We start from the raw sequence: 21,457 nt of genomic DNA on the forward strand, positions 1-21,457 counted from the left end.
CTTCAGCCTCCCTGTCATTATTCTTCACAACCCCCAAATCTATACTGCTGCCAGCGATGCGTTGCTTTGTGGGAAGCAAGAGAAAGAGAAGGGGAGGGCCTATGCAAATGATGGCCTCAGGGCTGTCTGGGAGTCCCTTTTCAGCAGTACTGTTAAAATCCGCCTTGCAACCAGATTGGTCGGGTAAGCTGAAAAACACCAGGCATGATTGGGCACCAGGTCCTCTAGGCCCTTGGAGGACATATCGGCGCTGCATCCCTCAGTTTCTGAGGTCCAAGAAATGTTCACCCTCCACCCTAATAGAGAGGTCTTGGCCGATCGTGGCCGATCGGGGCAGAAGGGAGCAGGGCAAGATGCTCATGATCCTGCTCTAATAATGAACTGCCTTCCTCTCTCCTTACCTGTGGTTCTGCCTGGCTGCTTGGTTCCAGTTGTAGGCCTACATCCCACAGGCAATTTGCTTGTCCCTCTCACACATGAAAATGGGTCAGCACTCAAGTGCACACACCTGCCTGCACCCACAGACCCTCTCACACACACTTTTCTCAACAAGATTTTTTCCTAGTTTAGAGACTCAGAGACCCATGTTGAAATACAAAAGCAGCACACCACATGACGGCCTTCACATAGAATCCAGCAGCAAATGGGAAACTTTTAACTAGCCGTGGTCCTATTACTGCAGCCCTACCATGGAACGACTGCTGGATGAGTCCTGCTCGAGAAGATTGAACCTACAACAAGTCTGAGGTAAATAAGAATTCCACAGGAATACCATAAAACAGGGACCTATGACCCTTTCGAGCCAGATAGGAGTCGAACCTACAATCTTCTGATCCGTAGTCAGACGCGTTATCCATTGCGCCACTGGCCCCATGTAGGATTACCCATACTTTTGTCCTTAAGAGGACCAGAAGTTGTGTGTGTGTGTGTGTGTGTGTTTTAAAACACCATTCCATCAACCTTTTTAGCCACGTTTACTGCTCACAACCAGAAGACACAAGTAAACCCACCTGACCTCCTGAAATTCTGTTCTGTCAGGTGTTCCTAACTTATACAAAGGACTTTAGGAGGACGAAGGACCTAAAAGTCAGGGGAAATGGTCCTAGGTCCAAGGAAATGTTTTAGATCAGCCTCAGTTTCTTAAATATTCTGCATTAACATCATCAGTTCCACGTCTGTGTGGAGCTGATCTTGAGGACTCCTTAATCAGCAGGCGGGTACAACAATAAAGTGTTTAATATTACAATACAGGCGAAAATTCAGACACCTTGTCATAGGCTCACCTTGTCCAGGGACCCAAGCATGCTGCCTTTCACCTCTCAGAGCCCTTCACCTAACCTACTGTGCAGCTGTCTCACCTTTAATATCACTGTTCCACAGGCAGCATGATGTCACAATGTTCCTTGTCAGTAGCCTGAACCATGAGCCTTTGCAACCCTGGCATAATCTACATACTTCCAATTGGTGAAGTCCTGGACCACAAATGCAGTGAAGAATAATGGATTGTTACTCTTCATGCATTTTTGCCCATTGGCTCGGATTTGAATGCTTACTGGCCATACGAGCATCTCTGCCAGGCCACCCTATGTCTAGAGACCGTAGATTTAGAGAGTTTATAAACATTGTAGGTTCATCAATGAAGTGTGCTCGCTTCGGCGGCACATATACTAAAATTGGAACGATACAGAGAAGATTAGCATGGCCCCTGCGCAAGGATGACACGCAAATTCGTGAAGCGTTCCATATTTTTACCAGCTTTCAGGAGAGAAATGTTCTATGTTTTCAAGACTAATTGAAATAATAAAGCAGGTTCCAGTGCTTTCCTCCTAATATCTATTTTTCAATTTGTCTCTCCTCAACATTTTTAATGTATTTACCTCGCAGTAATGAAGGTGCACTCTATGGCCAGCTGCATTTAGCAAGGAAGCCTGCAGGACTTCTGGGACTTTTCTTTCCCTTCTTCAGCCTCCCTGTCATTATTCTTCACAACCCCCAAATCTATACTGCTGCCAGCGATGCGTTGCTTTGTGGGAAGCAAGAGAAAGAGAAGGGGAGGGCCTATGCAAATGATGGCCTCAGGGCTGTCTGGGAGTCCCTTTTCAGCAGTACTGTTAAAATCCGCCTTGCAACCAGATTGGTCGGGTAAGCTGAAAAACACCAGGCATGATTGGGCACCAGGTCCTCTAGGCCCTTGGAGGACATATCGGCGCTGCATCCCTCAGTTTCTGAGGTCCAAGAAATGTTCACCCTCCACCCTAATAGAGAGGTCTTGGCCGATCGTGGCCGATCGGGGCAGAAGGGAGCAGGGCAAGATGCTCATGATCCTGCTCTAATAATGAACTGCCTTCCTCTCTCCTTACCTGTGGTTCTGCCTGGCTGCTTGGTTCCAGTTGTAGGCCTACATCCCACAGGCAATTTGCTTGTCCCTCTCACACATGTAAATGGGTCAGCACTCAAGTGCACACACCTGCCTGCACCCACAGACCCTCTCACACACACTTTTCTCAACAAGATTTTTTCCTAGTTTAGAGACTCAGAGACCCATGTTGAAATACAAAAGCAGCACACCACATGACGGCCTTCACATAGAATCCAGCAGCAAATGGGAAACTTTTAACTAGCCGTGGTCCTATTACTGCAGCCCTACCATGGAACGACTGCTGGATGAGTCCTGCTCGAGAATATTGAACCTACAACAAGTCTGAGGTAAATAAGAATTCCACAGGAATACCATAAAACAGGGACCTATGACCCTTTTGAGCCAGATAGGAGTCGAACCTACAATCTTCTGATCCGTAGTCAGACGCGTTATCCATTGCGCCACTGGCCCCATGTAGGATTACCCATACTTTTGTCCTTAAGAGGACCAGAAGTTGTGTGTGTGTGTGTGTGTGTGTGTGTGTGTGTTTTAAAACACCATTCCATCAACCTTTTTAGCCACGTTTACTGCTCACAACCAGAAGACACAAGTAAACCCACCTGACCTCCTGAAATTCTGTTCTGTCAGGTGTTCCTAACTTATACAAAGGACTTTAGGAGGACGAAGGACCTAAAAGTCAGGGGAAATGGTCCTAGGTCCAAGGAAATGTTTTAGATCAGCCTCAGTTTCTTAAATATTCTGCATTAACATCATCAGTTCCACGTCTGTGTGGAGCTGATCTTGAGGACTCCTTAATCAGCAGGCGGGTACAACAATAAAGTGTTTAATATTACAATACAGGCGAAAATTCAGACACCTTGTCATAGGCTCACCTTGTCCAGGGACCCAAGCATGCTGCCTTTCACCTCTCAGAGCCCTTCACCTAACCTACTGTGCAGCTGTCTCACCTTTAATATCACTGTTCCACAGGCAGCATGATGTCACAATGTTCCTTGTCAGTAGCCTGAACCATGAGCCTTTGCAACCCTGGCATAATCTACATACTTCCAATTGGTGAAGTCTTGGACCACAAATGCAGTGAAGAATAATGGATTGTTACTCTTCATGCATTTTTGCCCATTGGCTCAGATTTGAATGCTTACTGGCCATACGAGCATCTCTGCCAGGCCACCCTATGTCTAGAGACCGTAGATTTAGAGAGTTTATAAACATTGTAGGTTCATCAATGAAGTGTGCTCGCTTCGGCGGCACATATACTAAAATTGGAACGATACAGAGAAGATTAGCATGGCCCCTGCGCAAGGATGACACGCAAATTCGTGAAGCGTTCCATATTTTTACCAGCTTTCAGGAGAGAAATGTTCTATGTTTTCAAGACTAATTGAAATAATAAAGCAGGTTCCAGTGCTTTCCTCCTAATATCTATTTTTCAATTTGTCTCTCCTCAACATTTTTAATGTATTTACCTCGCAGTAATGAAGGTGCACTCTATGGCCAGCTGCATTTAGCAAGGAAGCCTGCAGGACTTCTGGGACTTTTCTTTCCCTTCTTCAGCCTCCCTGTCATTATTCTTCACAACCCCCAAATCTATACTGCTGCCAGCGATGCGTTGCTTTGTGGGAAGCAAGAGAAAGAGAAGGGGAGGGCCTATGCAAATGATGGCCTCAGGGCTGTCTGGGAGTCCCTTTTCAGCAGTACTGTTAAAATCCGCCTTGCAACCAGATTGGTCGGGTAAGCTGAAAAACACCAGGCATGATTGGGCACCAGGTCCTCTAGGCCCTTGGAGGACATATCGGCGCTGCATCCCTCAGTTTCTGAGGTCCAAGAAATGTTCACGCTCCACCCTAATAGAGAGGTCTTGGCCGATCGTGGCCGATCGGGGCAGAAGGGAGCAGGGCAAGATGCTCATGATCCTGCTCTAATAATGAACTGCCTTCCTCTCTCCTTACCTGTGGTTCTGCCTGGCTGCTTGGTTCCAGTTGTAGGCCTACATCCCACAGGCAATTTGCTTGTCCCTCTCACACATGTAAATGGGTCAGCACTCAAGTGCACACACCTGCCTGCACCCACAGACCCTCTCACACACACTTTTCTCAACAAGATTTTTTCCTAGTTTAGAGACTCAGAGACCCATGTTGAAATACAAAAGCAGCACACCACATGACGGCCTTCACATAGAATCCAGCAGCAAATGGGAAACTTTTAACTAGCCGTGGTCCTATTACTGCAGCCCTACCATGGAACGACTGCTGGATGAGTCCTGCTCGAGAATATTGAACCTACAACAAGTCTGAGGTAAATAAGAATTCCACAGGAATACCATAAAACAGGGACCTATGACCCTTTCGAGCCAGATAGGAGTCGAACCTACAATCTTCTGATCCGTAGTCAGACGCGTTATCCATTGCGCCACTGGCCCCATGTAGGATTACCCATACTTTTGTCCTTAAGAGGACCAGAAGTTGTGTGTGTGTGTGTGTGTTTTAAAACACCATTCCATCAACCTTTTTAGCCACGTTTACTGCTCACAACCAGAAGACACAAGTAAACCCACCTGACCTCCTGAAATTCTGTTCTGTCAGGTGTTCCTAACTTATACAAAGGACTTTAGGAGGACGAAGGACCTAAAAGTCAGGGGAAATGGTCCTAGGTCCAAGGAAATGTTTTAGATCAGCCTCAGTTTCTTAAATATTCTGCATTAACATCATCAGTTCCACGTCTGTGTGGAGCTGATCTTGAGGACTCCTTAATCAGCAGGCGGGTACAACAATAAAGTGTTTAATATTACAATACAGGCGAAAATTCAGACACCTTGTCATAGGCTCACCTTGTCCAGGGACCCAAGCATGCTGCCTTTCACCTCTCAGAGCCCTTCACCTAACCTACTGTGCAGCTGTCTCACCTTTAATATCACTGTTCCACAGGCAGCATGATGTCACAATGTTCCTTGTCAGTAGCCTGAACCATGAGCCTTTGCAACCCTGGCATAATCTACATACTTCCAATTGGTGAAGTCTTGGACCACAAATGCAGTGAAGAATAATGGATTGTTACTCTTCATGCATTTTTGCCCATTGGCTCAGATTTGAATGCTTACTGGCCATACGAGCATCTCTGCCAGGCCACCCTATGTCTAGAGACCGTAGATTTAGAGAGTTTATAAACATTGTAGGTTCATCAATGAAGTGTGCTCGCTTCGGCGGCACATATACTAAAATTGGAACGATACAGAGAAGATTAGCGTGGCCCCTGCGCAAGGATGACACGCAAATTCGTGAAGCGTTCCATATTTTTACCAGCTTTCAGGAGAGAAATGTTCTATGTTTTCAAGACTAATTGAAATAATAAAGCAGGTTCCAGTGCTTTCCTCCTAATATCTATTTTTCAATTTGTCTCTCCTCAACATTTTTAATGTATTTACCTCGCAGTAATGAAGGTGCACTCTATGGCCAGCTGCATTTAGCAAGGAAGCCTGCAGGACTTCTGGGACTTTTCTTTCCCTTCTTCAGCCTCCCTGTCATTATTCTTCACAACCCCCAAATCTATACTGCTGCCAGCGATGCGTTGCTTTGTGGGAAGCAAGAGAAAGAGAAGGGGAGGGCCTATGCAAATGATGGCCTCAGGGCTGTCTGGGAGTCCCTTTTCAGCAGTACTGTTAAAATCCGCCTTGCAACCAGATTGGTCGGGTAAGCTGAAAAACACCAGGCATGATTGGGCACCAGGTCCTCTAGGCCCTTGGAGGACATATCGGCGCTGCATCCCTCAGTTTCTGAGGTCCAAGAAATGTTCACCCTCCACCCTAATAGAGAGGTCTTGGCCGATCGTGGCCGATCGGGCAGAAGGGAGCAGGGCAAGATGCTCATGATCCTGCTCTAATAATGAACTGCCTTCCTCTCTCCTTACCTGTGGTTCTGCCTGGCTGCTTGGTTCCAGTTGTAGGCCTACATCCCACAGGCAATTTGCTTGTCCCTCTCACACATGTAAATGGGTCAGCACTCAAGTGCACACACCTGCCTGCACCCACAGACCCTCTCACACACACTTTTCTCAACAAGATTTTTTCCTAGTTTAGAGACTCAGAGACCCATGTTGAAATACAAAAGCAGCACACCACATGACGGCCTTCACATAGAATCCAGCAGCAAATGGGAAACTTTTAACTAGCCGTGGTCCTATTACTGCAGCCCTACCATGGAACGACTGCTGGATGAGTCCTGCTCGAGAAGATTGAACCTACAACAAGTCTGAGGTAAATAAGAATTCCACAGGAATACCATAAAACAGGGACCTATGACCCTTTCGAGCCAGATAGGAGTCGAACCTACAATCTTCTGATCCGTAGTCAGACGCGTTATCCATTGCGCCACTGGCCCCATGTAGGATTACCCATACTTTTGTCCTTAAGAGGACCAGAAGTTGTGTGTGTGTGTGTGTGTGTGTGTGTGTGTGTGTGTTTTAAAACACCATTCCATCAACCTTTTTAGCCACGTTTACTGCTCACAACCAGAAGACACAAGTAAACCCACCTGACCTCCTGAAATTCTGTTCTGTCAGGTGTTCCTAACTTATACAAAGGACTTTAGGAGGACGAAGGACCTAAAAGTCAGGGGAAATGGTCCTAGGTCCAAGGAAATGTTTTAGATCAGCCTCAGTTTCTTAAATATTCTGCATTAACATCATCAGTTCCACGTCTGTGTGGAGCTGATCTTGAGGACTCCTTAATCAGCAGGCGGGTACAACAATAAAGTGTTTAATATTACAATACAGGCGAAAATTCAGACACCTTGTCATAGGCTCACCTTGTCCAGGGACCCAAGCATGCTGCCTTTCACCTCTCAGAGCCCTTCACCTAACCTACTGTGCAGCTGTCTCACCTTTAATATCACTGTTCCACAGGCAGCATGATGTCACAATGTTCCTTGTCAGTAGCCTGAACCATGAGCCTTTGCAACCCTGGCATAATCTACATACTTCCAATTGGTGAAGTCTTGGCCCACAAATGCAGTGAAGAATAATGGATTGTTACTCTTCATGCATTTTTGCCCATTGGCTCAGATTTGAATGCTTACTGGCCATACGAGCATCTCTGCCAGGCCACCCTATGTCTAGAGACCGTAGATTTAGAGAGTTTATAAACATTGTAGGTTCATCAATGAAGTGTGCTCGCTTCGGCGGCACATATACTAAAATTGGAACGATACAGAGAAGATTAGCATGGCCCCTGCGCAAGGATGACACGCAAATTCGTGAAGCGTTCCATATTTTTACCAGCTTTCAGGAGAGAAATGTTCTATGTTTTCAAGACTAATTGAAATAATAAAGCAGGTTCCAGTGCTTTCCTCCTAATATCTATTTTTCAATTTGTCTCTCCTCAACATTTTTAATGTATTTACCTCGCAGTAATGAAGGTGCACTCTATGGCCAGCTGCATTTAGCAAGGAAGCCTGCAGGACTTCTGGGACTTTTCTTTCCCTTCTTCAGCCTCCCTGTCATTATTCTTCACAACCCCCAAATCTATACTGCTGCCAGCGATGCGTTGCTTTGTGGGAAGCAAGAGAAAGAGAAGGGGAGGGCCTATGCAAATGATGGCCTCAGGGCTGTCTGGGAGTCCCTTTTCAGCAGTACTGTTAAAATCCGCCTTGCAACCAGATTGGTCGGGTAAGCTGAAAAACACCAGGCATGATTGGGCACCAGGTCCTCTAGGCCCTTGGAGGACATATCGGCGCTGCATCCCTCAGTTTCTGAGGTCCAAGAAATGTTCACGCTCCACCCTAATAGAGAGGTCTTGGCCGATCGTGGCCGATCGGGGCAGAAGGGAGCAGGGCAAGATGCTCATGATCCTGCTCTAATAATGAACTGCCTTCCTCTCTCCTTACCTGTGGTTCTGCCTGGCTGCTTGGTTCCAGTTGTAGGCCTACATCCCACAGGCAATTTGCTTGTCCCTCTCACACATGTAAATGGGTCAGCACTCAAGTGCACACACCTGCCTGCACCCACAGACCCTCTCACACACACTTTTCTCAACAAGATTTTTTCCTAGTTTAGAGACTCAGAGACCCATGTTGAAATACAAAAGCAGCACACCACATGACGGCCTTCACATAGAATCCAGCAGCAAATGGGAAACTTTTAACTAGCCGTGGTCCTATTACTGCAGCCCTACCATGGAACGACTGCTGGATGAGTCCTGCTCGAGAATATTGAACCTACAACAAGTCTGAGGTAAATAAGAATTCCACAGGAATACCATAAAACAGGGACCTATGACCCTTTCGAGCCAGATAGGAGTCGAACCTACAATCTTCTGATCCGTAGTCAGACGCGTTATCCATTGCGCCACTGGCCCCATGTAGGATTACCCATACTTTTGTCCTTAAGAGGACCAGAAGTTGTGTGTGTGTGTGTGTGTGTGTGTGTGTGTGTGTTTTAAAACACCATTCCATCAACCTTTTTAGCCACGTTTACTGCTCACAACCAGAAGACACAAGTAAACCCACCTGACCTCCTGAAATTCTGTTCTGTCAGGTGTTCCTAACTTATACAAAGGACTTTAGGAGGACGAAGGACCTAAAAGTCAGGGGAAATGGTCCTAGGTCCAAGGAAATGTTTTAGATCAGCCTCAGTTTCTTAAATATTCTGCATTAACATCATCAGTTCCACGTCTGTGTGGAGCTGATCTTGAGGACTCCTTAATCAGCAGGCGGGTACAACAATAAAGTGTTTAATATTACAATACAGGCGAAAATTCAGACACCTTGTCATAGGCTCACCTTGTCCAGGGACCCAAGCATGCTGCCTTTCACCTCTCAGAGCCCTTCACCTAACCTACTGTGCAGCTGTCTCACCTTTAATATCACTGTTCCACAGGCAGCATGATGTCACAATGTTCCTTGTCAGTAGCCTGAACCATGAGCCTTTGCAACCCTGGCATAATCTACATACTTCCAATTGGTGAAGTCTTGGACCACAAATGCAGTGAAGAATAATGGATTGTTACTCTTCATGCATTTTTGCCCATTGGCTCAGATTTGAATGCTTACTGGCCATACGAGCATCTCTGCCAGGCCACCCTATGTCTAGAGACCGTAGATTTAGAGAGTTTATAAACATTGTAGGTTCATCAATGAAGTGTGCTCGCTTCGGCGGCACATATACTAAAATTGGAACGATACAGAGAAGATTAGTGTGGCCCCTGCGCAAGGATGACACGCAAATTCGTGAAGCGTTCCATATTTTTACCAGCTTTCAGGAGAGAAATGTTCTATGTTTTCAAGACTAATTGAAATAATAAAGCAGGTTCCAGTGCTTTCCTCCTAATATCTATTTTTCAATTTGTCTCTCCTCAACATTTTTAATGTATTTACCTCGCAGTAATGAAGGTGCACTCTATGGCCAGCTGCATTTAGCAAGGAAGCCTGCAGGACTTCTGGGACTTTTCTTTCCCTTCTTCAGCCTCCCTGTCATTATTCTTCACAACCCCCAAATCTATACTGCTGCCAGCGATGCGTTGCTTTGTGGGAAGCAAGAGAAAGAGAAGGGGAGGGCCTATGCAAATGATGGCCTCAGGGCTGTCTGGGAGTCCCTTTTCAGCAGTACTGTTAAAATCCGCCTTGCAACCAGATTGGTCGGGTAAGCTGAAAAACACCAGGCATGATTGGGCACCAGGTCCTCTAGGCCCTTGGAGGACATATCGGCGCTGCATCCCTCAGTTTCTGAGGTCCAAGAAATGTTCACCCTCCACCCTAATAGAGAGGTCTTGGCCGATCGTGGCCGATCGGGCAGAAGGGAGCAGGGCAAGATGCTCATGATCCTGCTCTAATAATGAACTGCCTTCCTCTCTCCTTACCTGTGGTTCTGCCTGGCTGCTTGGTTCCAGTTGTAGGCCTACATCCCACAGGCAATTTGCTTGTCCCTCTCACACATGTAAATGGGTCAGCACTCAAGTGCACACACCTGCCTGCACCCACAGACCCTCTCACACACACTTTTCTCAACAAGATTTTTTCCTAGTTTAGAGACTCAGAGACCCATGTTGAAATACAAAAGCAGCACACCACATGACGGCCTTCACATAGAATCCAGCAGCAAATGGGAAACTTTTAACTAGCCGTGGTCCTATTACTGCAGCCCTACCATGGAACGACTGCTGGATGAGTCCTGCTCGAGAAGATTGAACCTACAACAAGTCTGAGGTAAATAAGAATTCCACAGGAATACCATAAAACAGGGACCTATGACCCTTTCGAGCCAGATAGGAGTCGAACCTACAATCTTCTGATCCGTAGTCAGACGCGTTATCCATTGCGCCACTGGCCCCATGTAGGATTACCCATACTTTTGTCCTTAAGAGGACCAGAAGTTGTGTGTGTGTGTGTGTGTGTGTGTGTGTGTGTGTTTTAAAACACCATTCCATCAACCTTTTTAGCCACGTTTACTGCTCACAACCAGAAGACACAAGTAAACCCACCTGACCTCCTGAAATTCTGTTCTGTCAGGTGTTCCTAACTTATACAAAGGACTTTAGGAGGACGAAGGACCTAAAAGTCAGGGGAAATGGTCCTAGGTCCAAGGAAATGTTTTAGATCAGCCTCAGTTTCTTAAATATTCTGCATTAACATCATCAGTTCCACGTCTGTGTGGAGCTGATCTTGAGGACTCCTTAATCAGCAGGCGGGTACAACAATAAAGTGTTTAATATTACAATACAGGCGAAAATTCAGACACCTTGTCATAGGCTCACCTTGTCCAGGGACCCAAGCATGCTGCCTTTCACCTCTCAGAGCCCTTCACCTAACCTACTGTGCAGCTGTCTCACCTTTAATATCACTGTTCCACAGGCAGCATGATGTCACAATGTTCCTTGTCAGTAGCCTGAACCATGAGCCTTTGCAACCCTGGCATAATCTACATACTTCCAATTGGTGAAGTCTTGGCCCACAAATGCAGTGAAGAATAATGGATTGTTACTCTTCATGCATTTTTGCCCATTGGCTCAGATTTGAATGCTTACTGGCCATACGAGCATCTCTGCCAGGCCACCCTATGTCTAGAGACCGTAGATTTAGAGAGTTTATAAACATTGTAGGTTCATCAATGAAGTGTGCTCGCTTCGGCGGCACATATACTAAAATTGGAACGATACAGAGAAGATTAGCATGGCCCCTGCGCAAGGATGACACGCAAATTCGTGAAGCGTTCCATATTTTTACCAGCTTTCAGGAGAGAAATGTTCTATGTTTTCAAGACTAATTGAAATAATAAAGCAGGTTCCAGTGCTTTCCTCCTAATATCTATTTTTCAATTTGTCTCTCCTCAACATTTTTAATGTATTTACCTCGCAGTAATGAAGGTGCACTCTATGGCCAGCTGCATTTAGCAAGGAAGCCTGCAGGACTTCTGGGACTTTTCTTTCCCTTCTTCAGCCTCCCTGTCATTATTCTTCACAACCCCCAAATCTATACTGCTGCCAGCGATGCGTTGCTTTGTGGGAAGCAAGAGAAAGAGAAGGGGAGGGCCTATGCAAATGATGGCCTCAGGGCTGTCTGGGAGTCCCTTTTCAGCAGTACTGTTAAAATCCGCCTTGCAACCAGATTGGTCGGGTAAGCTGAAAAACACCAGGCATGATTGGGCACCAGGTCCTCTAGGCCCTTGGAGGACATATCGGCGCTGCATCCCTCAGTTTCTGAGGTCCAAGAAATGTTCACGCTCCACCCTAATAGAGAGGTCTTGGCCGATCGTGGCCGATCGGGGCAGAAGGGAGCAGGGCAAGATGCTCATGATCCTGCTCTAATAATGAACTGCCTTCCTCTCTCCTTACCTGTGGTTCTGCCTGGCTGCTTGGTTCCAGTTGTAGGCCTACATCCCACAGGCAATTTGCTTGTCCCTCTCACACATGTAAATGGGTCAGCACTCAAGTGCACACACCTGCCTGCACCCACAGACCCTCTCACACACACTTTTCTCAACAAGATTTTTTCCTAGTTTAGAGACTCAGAGACCCATGTTGAAATACAAAAGCAGCACACCACATGACGGCCTTCACATAGAATCCAGCAGCAAATGGGAAACTTTTAACTAGCCGTGGTCCTATTACTGCAGCCCTACCATGGAACGACTGCTGGATGAGTCCTGCTCGAGAATATTGAACCTACAACAAGTCTGAGGTAAATAAGAATTCCACAGGAATACCATAAAACAGGGACCTATGACCCTTTCGAGCCAGATAGGAGTCGAACCTACAATCTTCTGATCCGTAGTCAGACGCGTTATCCATTGCGCCACTGGCCCCATGTAGGATTACCCATACTTTTGTCCTTAAGAGGACCAGAAGTTGTGTGTGTGTGTGTGTGTGTGTGTGTGTGTGTTTTAAAACACCATTCCATCAACCTTTTTAGCCACGTTTACTGCTCACAACCAGAAGACACAAGTAAACCCACCTGACCTCCTGAAATTCTGTTCTGTCAGGTGTTCCTAACTTATACAAAGGACTTTAGGAGGACGAAGGACCTAAAAGTCAGGGGAAATGGTCCTAGGTCCAAGGAAATGTTTTAGATCAGCCTCAGTTTCTTAAATATTCTGCATTAACATCATCAGTTCCACGTCTGTGTGGAGCTGATCTTGAGGACTCCTTAATCAGCAGGCGGGTACAACAATAAAGTGTTTAATATTACAATACAGGCGAAAATTCAGACACCTTGTCATAGGCTCACCTTGTCCAGGGACCCAAGCATGCTGCCTTTCACCTCTCAGAGCCCTTCACCTAACCTACTGTGCAGCTGTCTCACCTTTAATATCACTGTTCCACAGGCAGCATGATGTCACAATGTTCCTTGTCAGTAGCCTGAACCATGAGCCTTTGCAACCCTGGCATAATCTACATACTTCCAATTGGTGAAGTCTTGGACCACAAATGCAGTGAAGAATAATGGATTGTTACTCTTCATGCATTTTTGCCCATTGGCTCAGATTTGAATGCTTACTGGCCATACGAGCATCTCTGCCAGGCCACCCTATGTCTAGAGACCGTAGATTTAGAGAGTTTATAAACATTGTAGGTTCATCAATGAAGTGTGCTCGCTTCGGCGGCACATATACTAAAATTGGAACGATACAGAGAAGATTAGCATGGCCCCTGCGCAAGGATGACACGCAAATTCGTGAAGCGTTCCATATTTTTACCAGCTTTCAGGAGAGAAATGTTCTATGTTTTCAAGACTAATTGAAATAATAAAGCAGGTTCCAGTGCTTTCCTCCTAATATCTATTTTTCAATTTGTCTCTCCTCAACATTTTTAATGTATTTACCTCGCAGTAATGAAGGTGCACTCTATGGCCAGCTGCATTTAGCAAGGAAGCCTGCAGGACTTCTGGGACTTTTCTTTCCCTTCTTCAGCCTCCCTGTCATTATTCTTCACAACCCCCAAATCTATACTGCTGCCAGCGATGCGTTGCTTTGTGGGAAGCAAGAGAAAGAGAAGGGGAGGGCCTATGCAAATGATGGCCTCAGGGCTGTCTGGGAGTCCCTTTTCAGCAGTACTGTTAAAATCCGCCTTGCAACCAGATTGGTCGGGTAAGCTGAAAAACACCAGGCATGATTGGGCACCAGGTCCTCTAGGCCCTTGGAGGACATATCGGCGCTGCATCCCTCAGTTTCTGAGGTCCAAGAAATGTTCACCCTCCACCCTAATAGAGAGGTCTTGGCCGATCGTGGCCGATCGGGCAGAAGGGAGCAGGGCAAGATGCTCATGATCCTGCTCTAATAATGAACTGCCTTCCTCTCTCCTTACCTGTGGTTCTGCCTGGCTGCTTGGTTCCAGTTGTAGGCCTACATCCCACAGGCAATTTGCTTGTCCCTCTCACACATGTAAATGGGTCAGCACTCAAGTGCACACACCTGCCTGCACCCACAGACCCTCTCACACACACTTTTCTCAACAAGATTTTTTCCTAGTTTAGAGACTCAGAGACCCATGTTGAAATACAAAAGCAGCACACCACATGACGGCCTTCACATAGAATCCAGCAGCAAATGGGAAACTTTTAACTAGCCGTGGTCCTATTACTGCAGCCCTACCATGGAACGACTGCTGGATGAGTCCTGCTCGAGAATATTGAACCTACAACAAGTCTGAGGTAAATAAGAATTCCACAGGAATACCATAAAACAGGGACCTATGACCCTTTCGAGCCAGATAGGAGTCGAACCTACAATCTTCTGATCCGTAGTCAGACGCGTTATCCATTGCGCCACTGGCCCCATGTAGGATTACCCATACTTTTGTCCTTAAGAGGACCAGAAGTTGTGTGTGTGTGTGTGTGTGTGTTTTAAAACACCATTCCATCAACCTTTTTAGCCACGTTTACTGCTCACAACCAGAAGACACAAGTAAACCCACCTGACCTCCTGAAATTCTGTTCTGTCAGGTGTTCCTAACTTATATAAAGGACTTTAGGAGGACGAAGGACCTAAAAGTCAGGGGAAATGGTCCTAGGTCCAAGGAAATGTTTTAGATCAGCCTCAGTTTCTTAAATATTCTGCATTAACATCATCAGTTCCACGTCTGTGTGGAGCTGATCTTGAGGACTCCTTAATCAGCAGGCGGGTACAACAATAAAGTGTTTAATATTACAATACAGGCGAAAATTCAGACACCTTGTCATAGGCTCACCTTGTCCAGGGACCCAAGCATGCTGCCTTTCACCTCTCAGAGCCCTTCACCTAACCTACTGTGCAGCTGTCTCACCTTTAATATCACTGTTCCACAGGCAGCATGATGTCACAATGTTCCTTGTCAGTAGCCTGAACCATGAGCCTTTGCAACCCTGGCATAATCTACATACTTCCAATTGGTGAAGTCTTGGACCACAAATGCAGTGAAGAATAATGGATTGTTACTCTTCATGCATTTTTGCCCATTGGCTCAGATTTGAATGCTTACTGGCCATACGAGCATCTCTGCCAGGCCACCCTATGTCTAGAGACCGTAGATTTAGAGAGTTTATAAACATTGTAGGTTCATCAATGAAGTGTGCTCGCTTCGGCGGCACATATACTAAAATTGGAACGATACAGAGAAGATTAGCATGGCCCCTGCGCAAGGATGACACGCAAATTCGTGAAGCGTTCCATATTTTTACCAGCTTTCAGGAGAGAAATGTTCTATGTTTTCAAGACTAATTGAAATAATAAAGCAGGTTCCAGTGCTTTCCTCCTAATATCTATTTTTCAATTTGTCTCTCCTCAACATTTTTAATGTATTTACCTCGCAGTAATGAAGGTGCACTCTATGGCCAGCTGCATTTAGCAAGGAAGCCTGCAGGACTTCTGGGACTTTTCTTTCCCTTCTTCAGCCTCCCTGTCATTATTCTTCACAACCCCCAAATCTATACTGCTGCCAGCGATGCGTTGCTTTGTGGGAAGCAAGAGAAAGAGAAGGGGAGGGCCTATGCAAATGATGGCCTCAGGGCTGTCTGGGAGTCCCTTTTCAGCAGTACTGTTAAAATCCGCCTTGCAACCAGATTGGTCGGGTAAGCTGAAAAACACCAGGCATGATTGGGCACCAGGTCCTCTAGGCCCTTGGAGGACATATCGGCGCTGCATCCCTCAGTTTCTGAGGTCCAAGAAATGTTCACGCTCCACCCTAATAGAGAGGTCTTGGCCGATCGTGGCCGATCGGGGCAGAAGGGAGCAGGGCAAGATGCTCATGATCCTGCTCTAATAATGAACTGCCTTCCTCTCTCCTTACCTGTGGTTCTGCCTGGCTGCTTGGTTCCAGTTGTAGGCCTACATCCCACAGGCAATTTGCTTGTCCCTCTCACACATGTAAATGGGTCAGCACTCAAGTGCACACACCTGCCTGCACCCACAGACCCTCTCACACACACTTTTCTCAACAAGATTTTTTCCTAGTTTAGAGACTCAGAGACCCATGTTGAAATACAAAAGCAGCACACCACATGACGGCCTTCACATAGAATCCAGCAGCAAATGGGAAACTTTTAACTAGCCGTGGTCCTATTACTGCAGCCCTACCATGGAACGACTGCTGGATGAGTCCTGCTCGAGAATATTGAACCTACAACAAGTCTGAGGTAAATAAGAATTCCACAGGAATACCATAAAACAGGGACCTATGACCCTTTCGAGCCAGATAGGAGTCGAACCTACAATCTTCTGATCCGTAGTCAGACGCGTTATCCATTGCGCCACTGGCCCCATGTAGGATTACCCATACTTTTGTCCTTAAGAGGACCAGAAGTTGTGTGTGTGTGTGTGTGTTTTAAAACACCATTCCATCAACCTTTTTAGCCACGTTTACTGCTCACAACCAGAAGACACAAGTAAACCCACCTGACCTCCTGAAATTCTGTTCTGTCAGGTGTTCCTAACTTATACAAAGGACTTTAGGAGGACGAAGGACCTAAAAGTCAGGGGAAATGGTCCTAGGTCCAAGGAAATGTTTTAGATCAGCCTCAGTTTCTTAAATATTCTGCATTAACATCATCAGTTCCACGTCTGTGTGGAGCTGATCTTGAGGACTCCTTAATCAGCAGGCGGGTACAACAATAAAGTGTTTAATATTACAATACAGGCGAAAATTCAGACACCTTGTCATAGGCTCACCTTGTCCAGGGACCCAAGCATGCTGCCTTTCACCTCTCAGAGCCCTTCACCTAACCTACTGTGCAGCTGTCTCACCTTTAATATCACTGTTCCACAGGCAGCATGATGTCACAATGTTCCTTGTCAGTAGCCTGAACCATGAGCCTTTGCAACCCTGGCATAATCTACATACTTCCAATTGGTGAAGTCTTGGACCACAAATGCAGTGAAGAATAATGGATTGTTACTCTTCATGCATTTTTGCCCATTGGCTCAGATTTGAATGCTTACTGGCCATACGAGCATCTCTGCCAGGCCACCCTATGTCTAGAGACCGTAGATTTAGAGAGTTTATAAACATTGTAGGTTCATCAATGAAGTGTGCTCGCTTCGGCGGCACATATACTAAAATTGGAACGATACAGAGAAGATTAGCGTGGCCCCTGCGCAAGGATGACACGCAAATTCGTGAAGCGTTCCATATTTTTACCAGCTTTCAGGAGAGAAATGTTCTATGTTTTCAAGACTAATTGAAATAATAAAGCAGGTTCCAGTGCTTTCCTCCTAATATCTATTTTTCAATTTGTCTCTCCTCAACATTTTTAATGTATTTACCTCGCAGTAATGAAGGTGCACTCTATGGCCAGCTGCATTTAGCAAGGAAGCCTGCAGGACTTCTGGGACTTTTCTTTCCCTTCTTCAGCCTCCCTGTCATTATTCTTCACAACCCCCAAATCTATACTGCTGCCAGCGATGCGTTGCTTTGTGGGAAGCAAGAGAAAGAGAAGGGGAGGGCCTATGCAAATGATGGCCTCAGGGCTGTCTGGGAGTCCCTTTTCAGCAGTACTGTTAAAATCCGCCTTGCAACCAGATTGGTCGGGTAAGCTGAAAAACACCAGGCATGATTGGGCACCAGGTCCTCTAGGCCCTTGGAGGACATATCGGCGCTGCATCCCTCAGTTTCTGAGGTCCAAGAAATGTTCACCCTCCACCCTAATAGAGAGGTCTTGGCCGATCGTGGCCGATCGGGCAGAAGGGAGCAGGGCAAGATGCTCATGATCCTGCTCTAATAATGAACTGCCTTCCTCTCTCCTTACCTGTGGTTCTGCCTGGCTGCTTGGTTCCAGTTGTAGGCCTACATCCCACAGGCAATTTGCTTGTCCCTCTCACACATGTAAATGGGTCAGCACTCAAGTGCACACACCTGCCTGCACCCACAGACCCTCTCACACACACTTTTCTCAACAAGATTTTTTCCTAGTTTAGAGACTCAGAGACCCATGTTGAAATACAAAAGCAGCACACCACATGACGGCCTTCACATAGAATCCAGCAGCAAATGGGAAACTTTTAACTAGCCGTGGTCCTATTACTGCAGCCCTACCATGGAACGACTGCTGGATGAGTCCTGCTCGAGAAGATTGAACCTACAACAAGTCTGAGGTAAATAAGAATTCCACAGGAATACCATAAAACAGGGACCTATGACCCTTTCGAGCCAGATAGGAGTCGAACCTACAATCTTCTGATCCGTAGTCAGACGCGTTATCCATTGCGCCACTGGCCCCATGTAGGATTACCCATACTTTTGTCCTTAAGAGGACCAGAAGTTGTGTGTGTGTGTGTGTGTGTGTGTGTGTGTGTTTTAAAACACCATTCCATCAACCTTTTTAGCCACGTTTACTGCTCACAACCAGAAGACACAAGTAAACCCACCTGACCTCCTGAAATTCTGTTCTGTCAGGTGTTCCTAACTTATACAAAGGACTTTAGGAGGACGAAGGACCTAAAAGTCAGGGGAAATGGTCCTAGGTCCAAGGAAATGTTTTAGATCAGCCTCAGTTTCTTAAATATTCTGCATTAACATCATCAGTTCCACGTCTGTGTGGAGCTGATCTTGAGGACTCCTTAATCAGCAGGCGGGTACAACAATAAAGTGTTTAATATTACAATACAGGCGAAAATTCAGACACCTTGTCATAGGCTCACCTTGTCCAGGGACCCAAGCATGCTGCCTTTCACCTCTCAGAGCCCTTCACCTAACCTACTGTGCAGCTGTCTCACCTTTAATATCACTGTTCCACAGGCAGCATGATGTCACAATGTTCCTTGTCAGTAGCCTGAACCATGAGCCTTTGCAACCCTGGCATAATCTACATACTTCCAATTGGTGAAGTCTTGGCCCACAAATGCAGTGAAGAATAATGGATTGTTACTCTTCATGCATTTTTGCCCATTGGCTCAGATTTGAATGCTTACTGGCCATACGAGCATCTCTGCCAGGCCACCCTATGTCTAGAGACCGTAGATTTAGAGAGTTTATAAACATTGTAGGTTCATCAATGAAGTGTGCTCGCTTCGGCGGCACATATACTAAAATTGGAACGATACAGAGAAGATTAGCATGGCCCCTGCGCAAGGATGACACGCAAATTCGTGAAGCGTTCCATATTTTTACCAGCTTTCAGGAGAGAAATGTTCTATGTTTTCAAGACTAATTGAAATAATAAAGCAGGTTCCAGTGCTTTCCTCCTAATATCTATTTTTCAATTTGTCTCTCCTCAACATTTTTAATGTATTTACCTCGCAGTAATGAAGGTGCACTCTATGGCCAGCTGCATTTAGCAAGGAAGCCTGCAGGACTTCTGGGACTTTTCTTTCCCTTCTTCAGCCTCCCTGTCATTATTCTTCACAACCCCCAAATCTATACTGCTGCCAGCGATGCGTTGCTTTGTGGGAAGCAAGAGAAAGAGAAGGGGAGGGCCTATGCAAATGATGGCCTCAGGGCTGTCTGGGAGTCCCTTTTCAGCAGTACTGTTAAAATCCGCCTTGCAACCAGATTGGTCGGGTAAGCTGAAAAACACCAGGCATGATTGGGCACCAGGTCCTCTAGGCCCTTGGAGGACATATCGGCGCTGCATCCCTCAGTTTCTGAGGTCCAAGAAATGTTCACGCTCCACCCTAATAGAGAGGTCTTGGCCGATCGTGGCCGATCGGGGCAGAAGGGAGCAGGGCAAGATGCTCATGATCCTGCTCTAATAATGAACTGCCTTCCTCTCTCCTTACCTGTGGTTCTGCCTGGCTGCTTGGTTCCAGTTGTAGGCCTACATCCCACAGGCAATTTGCTTGTCCCTCTCACACATGTAAATGGGTCAGCACTCAAGTGCACACACCTGCCTGCACCCACAGACCCTCTCACACACACTTTTCTCAACAAGATTTTTTCCTAGTTTAGAGACTCAGAGACCCATGTTGAAATACAAAAGCAGCACACCACATGACGGCCTTCACATAGAATCCAGCAGCAAATGGGAAACTTTTAACTAGCCGTGGTCCTATTACTGCAGCCCTACCATGGAACGACTGCTGGATGAGTCCTGCTCGAGAATATTGAACCTACAACAAGTCTGAGGTAAATAAGAATTCCACAGGAATACCATAAAACAGGGACCTATGACCCTTTCGAGCCAGATAGGAGTCGAACCTACAATCTTCTGATCCGTAGTCAGACGCGTTATCCATTGCGCCACTGGCCCCATGTAGGATTACCCATACTTTTGTCCTTAAGAGGACCAGAAGTTGTGTGTGTGTGTGTGTGTTTTAAAACACCATTCCATCAACCTTTTTAGCCACGTTTACTGCTCACAACCAGAAGACACAAGTAAACCCACCTGACCTCCTGAAATTCTGTTCTGTCAGGTGTTCCTAACTTATACAAAGGACTTTAGGAGGACGAAGGACCTAAAAGTCAGGGGAAATGGTCCTAGGTCCAAGGAAATGTTTTAGATCAGCCTCAGTTTCTTAAATATTCTGCATTAACATCATCAGTTCCACGTCTGTGTGGAGCTGATCTTGAGGACTCCTTAATCAGCAGGCGGGTACAACAATAAAGTGTTTAATATTACAATACAGGCGAAAATTCAGACACCTTGTCATAGGCTCACCTTGTCCAGGGACCCAAGCATGCTGCCTTTCACCTCTCAGAGCCCTTCACCTAACCTACTGTGCAGCTGTCTCACCTTTAATATCACTGTTCCACAGGCAGCATGATGTCACAATGTTCCTTGTCAGTAGCCTGAACCATGAGCCTTTGCAACCCTGGCATAATCTACATACTTCCAATTGGTGAAGTCTTGGACCACAAATGCAGTGAAGAATAATGGATTGTTACTCTTCATGCATTTTTGCCCATTGGCTCAGATTTGAATGCTTACTGGCCATACGAGCATCTCTGCCAGGCCACCCTATGTCTAGAGACCGTAGATTTAGAGAGTTTATAAACATTGTAGGTTCATCAATGAAGTGTGCTCGCTTCGGCGGCACATATACTAAAATTGGAACGATACAGAGAAGATTAGCGTGGCCCCTGCGCAAGGATGACACGCAAATTCGTGAAGCGTTCCATATTTTTACCAGCTTTCAGGAGAGAAATGTTCTATGTTTTCAAGACTAATTGAAATAATAAAGCAGGTTCCA

The 21,457-nt window shown here is 46.1% G+C and overlaps 22 non-coding genes across 22 annotated transcripts; 11 read left to right on the forward strand and 11 right to left on the reverse strand.

The window, feature by feature from the left end:
- Positions 1 to 798: 798 nt before the first annotated feature.
- On the reverse strand, positions 799 to 871 carry TRNAR-ACG (transfer RNA arginine (anticodon ACG)). The gene has a single exon. It is a non-coding gene; the product is annotated as a tRNA-Arg (tRNA).
- A 772-nt stretch (positions 872 to 1,643) lies between these two features.
- Positions 1,644 to 1,750, forward strand: LOC146819843 (U6 spliceosomal RNA). The gene has a single exon (XR_014964307.1). It is a non-coding gene; the product is annotated as a U6 spliceosomal RNA (small nuclear RNA).
- A 1,007-nt stretch (positions 1,751 to 2,757) lies between these two features.
- TRNAR-ACG (transfer RNA arginine (anticodon ACG)) lies at positions 2,758 to 2,830 on the reverse strand. Its single transcript has one exon. It is a non-coding gene; the product is annotated as a tRNA-Arg (tRNA).
- Positions 2,831 to 3,612: 782 nt separating this feature from the next.
- Positions 3,613 to 3,719, forward strand: LOC146819845 (U6 spliceosomal RNA). Its single transcript, XR_014964308.1, has one exon. It is a non-coding gene; the product is annotated as a U6 spliceosomal RNA (small nuclear RNA).
- Positions 3,720 to 4,726: 1,007 nt separating this feature from the next.
- On the reverse strand, positions 4,727 to 4,799 carry TRNAR-ACG (transfer RNA arginine (anticodon ACG)). Its single transcript has one exon. It is a non-coding gene; the product is annotated as a tRNA-Arg (tRNA).
- Positions 4,800 to 5,567: 768 nt separating this feature from the next.
- LOC146819847 (U6 spliceosomal RNA) lies at positions 5,568 to 5,674 on the forward strand. Its single transcript, XR_014964521.1, has one exon. It is a non-coding gene; the product is annotated as a U6 spliceosomal RNA (small nuclear RNA).
- A 1,006-nt stretch (positions 5,675 to 6,680) lies between these two features.
- Positions 6,681 to 6,753, reverse strand: TRNAR-ACG (transfer RNA arginine (anticodon ACG)). Its single transcript has one exon. It is a non-coding gene; the product is annotated as a tRNA-Arg (tRNA).
- Positions 6,754 to 7,539: 786 nt separating this feature from the next.
- LOC146819849 (U6 spliceosomal RNA) lies at positions 7,540 to 7,646 on the forward strand. The gene has a single exon (XR_014964309.1). It is a non-coding gene; the product is annotated as a U6 spliceosomal RNA (small nuclear RNA).
- Positions 7,647 to 8,653: 1,007 nt separating this feature from the next.
- On the reverse strand, positions 8,654 to 8,726 carry TRNAR-ACG (transfer RNA arginine (anticodon ACG)). Its single transcript has one exon. It is a non-coding gene; the product is annotated as a tRNA-Arg (tRNA).
- A 784-nt stretch (positions 8,727 to 9,510) lies between these two features.
- On the forward strand, positions 9,511 to 9,617 carry LOC146819851 (U6 spliceosomal RNA). Its single transcript, XR_014964537.1, has one exon. It is a non-coding gene; the product is annotated as a U6 spliceosomal RNA (small nuclear RNA).
- Positions 9,618 to 10,623: 1,006 nt separating this feature from the next.
- TRNAR-ACG (transfer RNA arginine (anticodon ACG)) lies at positions 10,624 to 10,696 on the reverse strand. Its single transcript has one exon. It is a non-coding gene; the product is annotated as a tRNA-Arg (tRNA).
- Positions 10,697 to 11,480: 784 nt separating this feature from the next.
- Positions 11,481 to 11,587, forward strand: LOC146819853 (U6 spliceosomal RNA). The gene has a single exon (XR_014964311.1). It is a non-coding gene; the product is annotated as a U6 spliceosomal RNA (small nuclear RNA).
- Positions 11,588 to 12,594: 1,007 nt separating this feature from the next.
- On the reverse strand, positions 12,595 to 12,667 carry TRNAR-ACG (transfer RNA arginine (anticodon ACG)). The gene has a single exon. It is a non-coding gene; the product is annotated as a tRNA-Arg (tRNA).
- A 782-nt stretch (positions 12,668 to 13,449) lies between these two features.
- On the forward strand, positions 13,450 to 13,556 carry LOC146819855 (U6 spliceosomal RNA). The gene has a single exon (XR_014964312.1). It is a non-coding gene; the product is annotated as a U6 spliceosomal RNA (small nuclear RNA).
- Positions 13,557 to 14,562: 1,006 nt separating this feature from the next.
- TRNAR-ACG (transfer RNA arginine (anticodon ACG)) lies at positions 14,563 to 14,635 on the reverse strand. Its single transcript has one exon. It is a non-coding gene; the product is annotated as a tRNA-Arg (tRNA).
- Positions 14,636 to 15,407: 772 nt separating this feature from the next.
- On the forward strand, positions 15,408 to 15,514 carry LOC146819857 (U6 spliceosomal RNA). Its single transcript, XR_014964313.1, has one exon. It is a non-coding gene; the product is annotated as a U6 spliceosomal RNA (small nuclear RNA).
- Positions 15,515 to 16,521: 1,007 nt separating this feature from the next.
- Positions 16,522 to 16,594, reverse strand: TRNAR-ACG (transfer RNA arginine (anticodon ACG)). The gene has a single exon. It is a non-coding gene; the product is annotated as a tRNA-Arg (tRNA).
- A 768-nt stretch (positions 16,595 to 17,362) lies between these two features.
- LOC146819859 (U6 spliceosomal RNA) lies at positions 17,363 to 17,469 on the forward strand. Its single transcript, XR_014964523.1, has one exon. It is a non-coding gene; the product is annotated as a U6 spliceosomal RNA (small nuclear RNA).
- Positions 17,470 to 18,475: 1,006 nt separating this feature from the next.
- TRNAR-ACG (transfer RNA arginine (anticodon ACG)) lies at positions 18,476 to 18,548 on the reverse strand. The gene has a single exon. It is a non-coding gene; the product is annotated as a tRNA-Arg (tRNA).
- A 782-nt stretch (positions 18,549 to 19,330) lies between these two features.
- On the forward strand, positions 19,331 to 19,437 carry LOC146819861 (U6 spliceosomal RNA). The gene has a single exon (XR_014964314.1). It is a non-coding gene; the product is annotated as a U6 spliceosomal RNA (small nuclear RNA).
- A 1,007-nt stretch (positions 19,438 to 20,444) lies between these two features.
- TRNAR-ACG (transfer RNA arginine (anticodon ACG)) lies at positions 20,445 to 20,517 on the reverse strand. Its single transcript has one exon. It is a non-coding gene; the product is annotated as a tRNA-Arg (tRNA).
- Positions 20,518 to 21,285: 768 nt separating this feature from the next.
- LOC146819863 (U6 spliceosomal RNA) lies at positions 21,286 to 21,392 on the forward strand. The gene has a single exon (XR_014964524.1). It is a non-coding gene; the product is annotated as a U6 spliceosomal RNA (small nuclear RNA).
- The last annotated feature ends 65 nt before the right edge of the window (positions 21,393 to 21,457 follow it).

This window comes from Triturus cristatus, chromosome 6 (assembly GCF_964204655.1).
Source record: "Triturus cristatus chromosome 6, aTriCri1.1, whole genome shotgun sequence".
NCBI classification, from domain to species: Eukaryota; Metazoa; Chordata; class Amphibia; order Caudata; family Salamandridae; genus Triturus; species Triturus cristatus.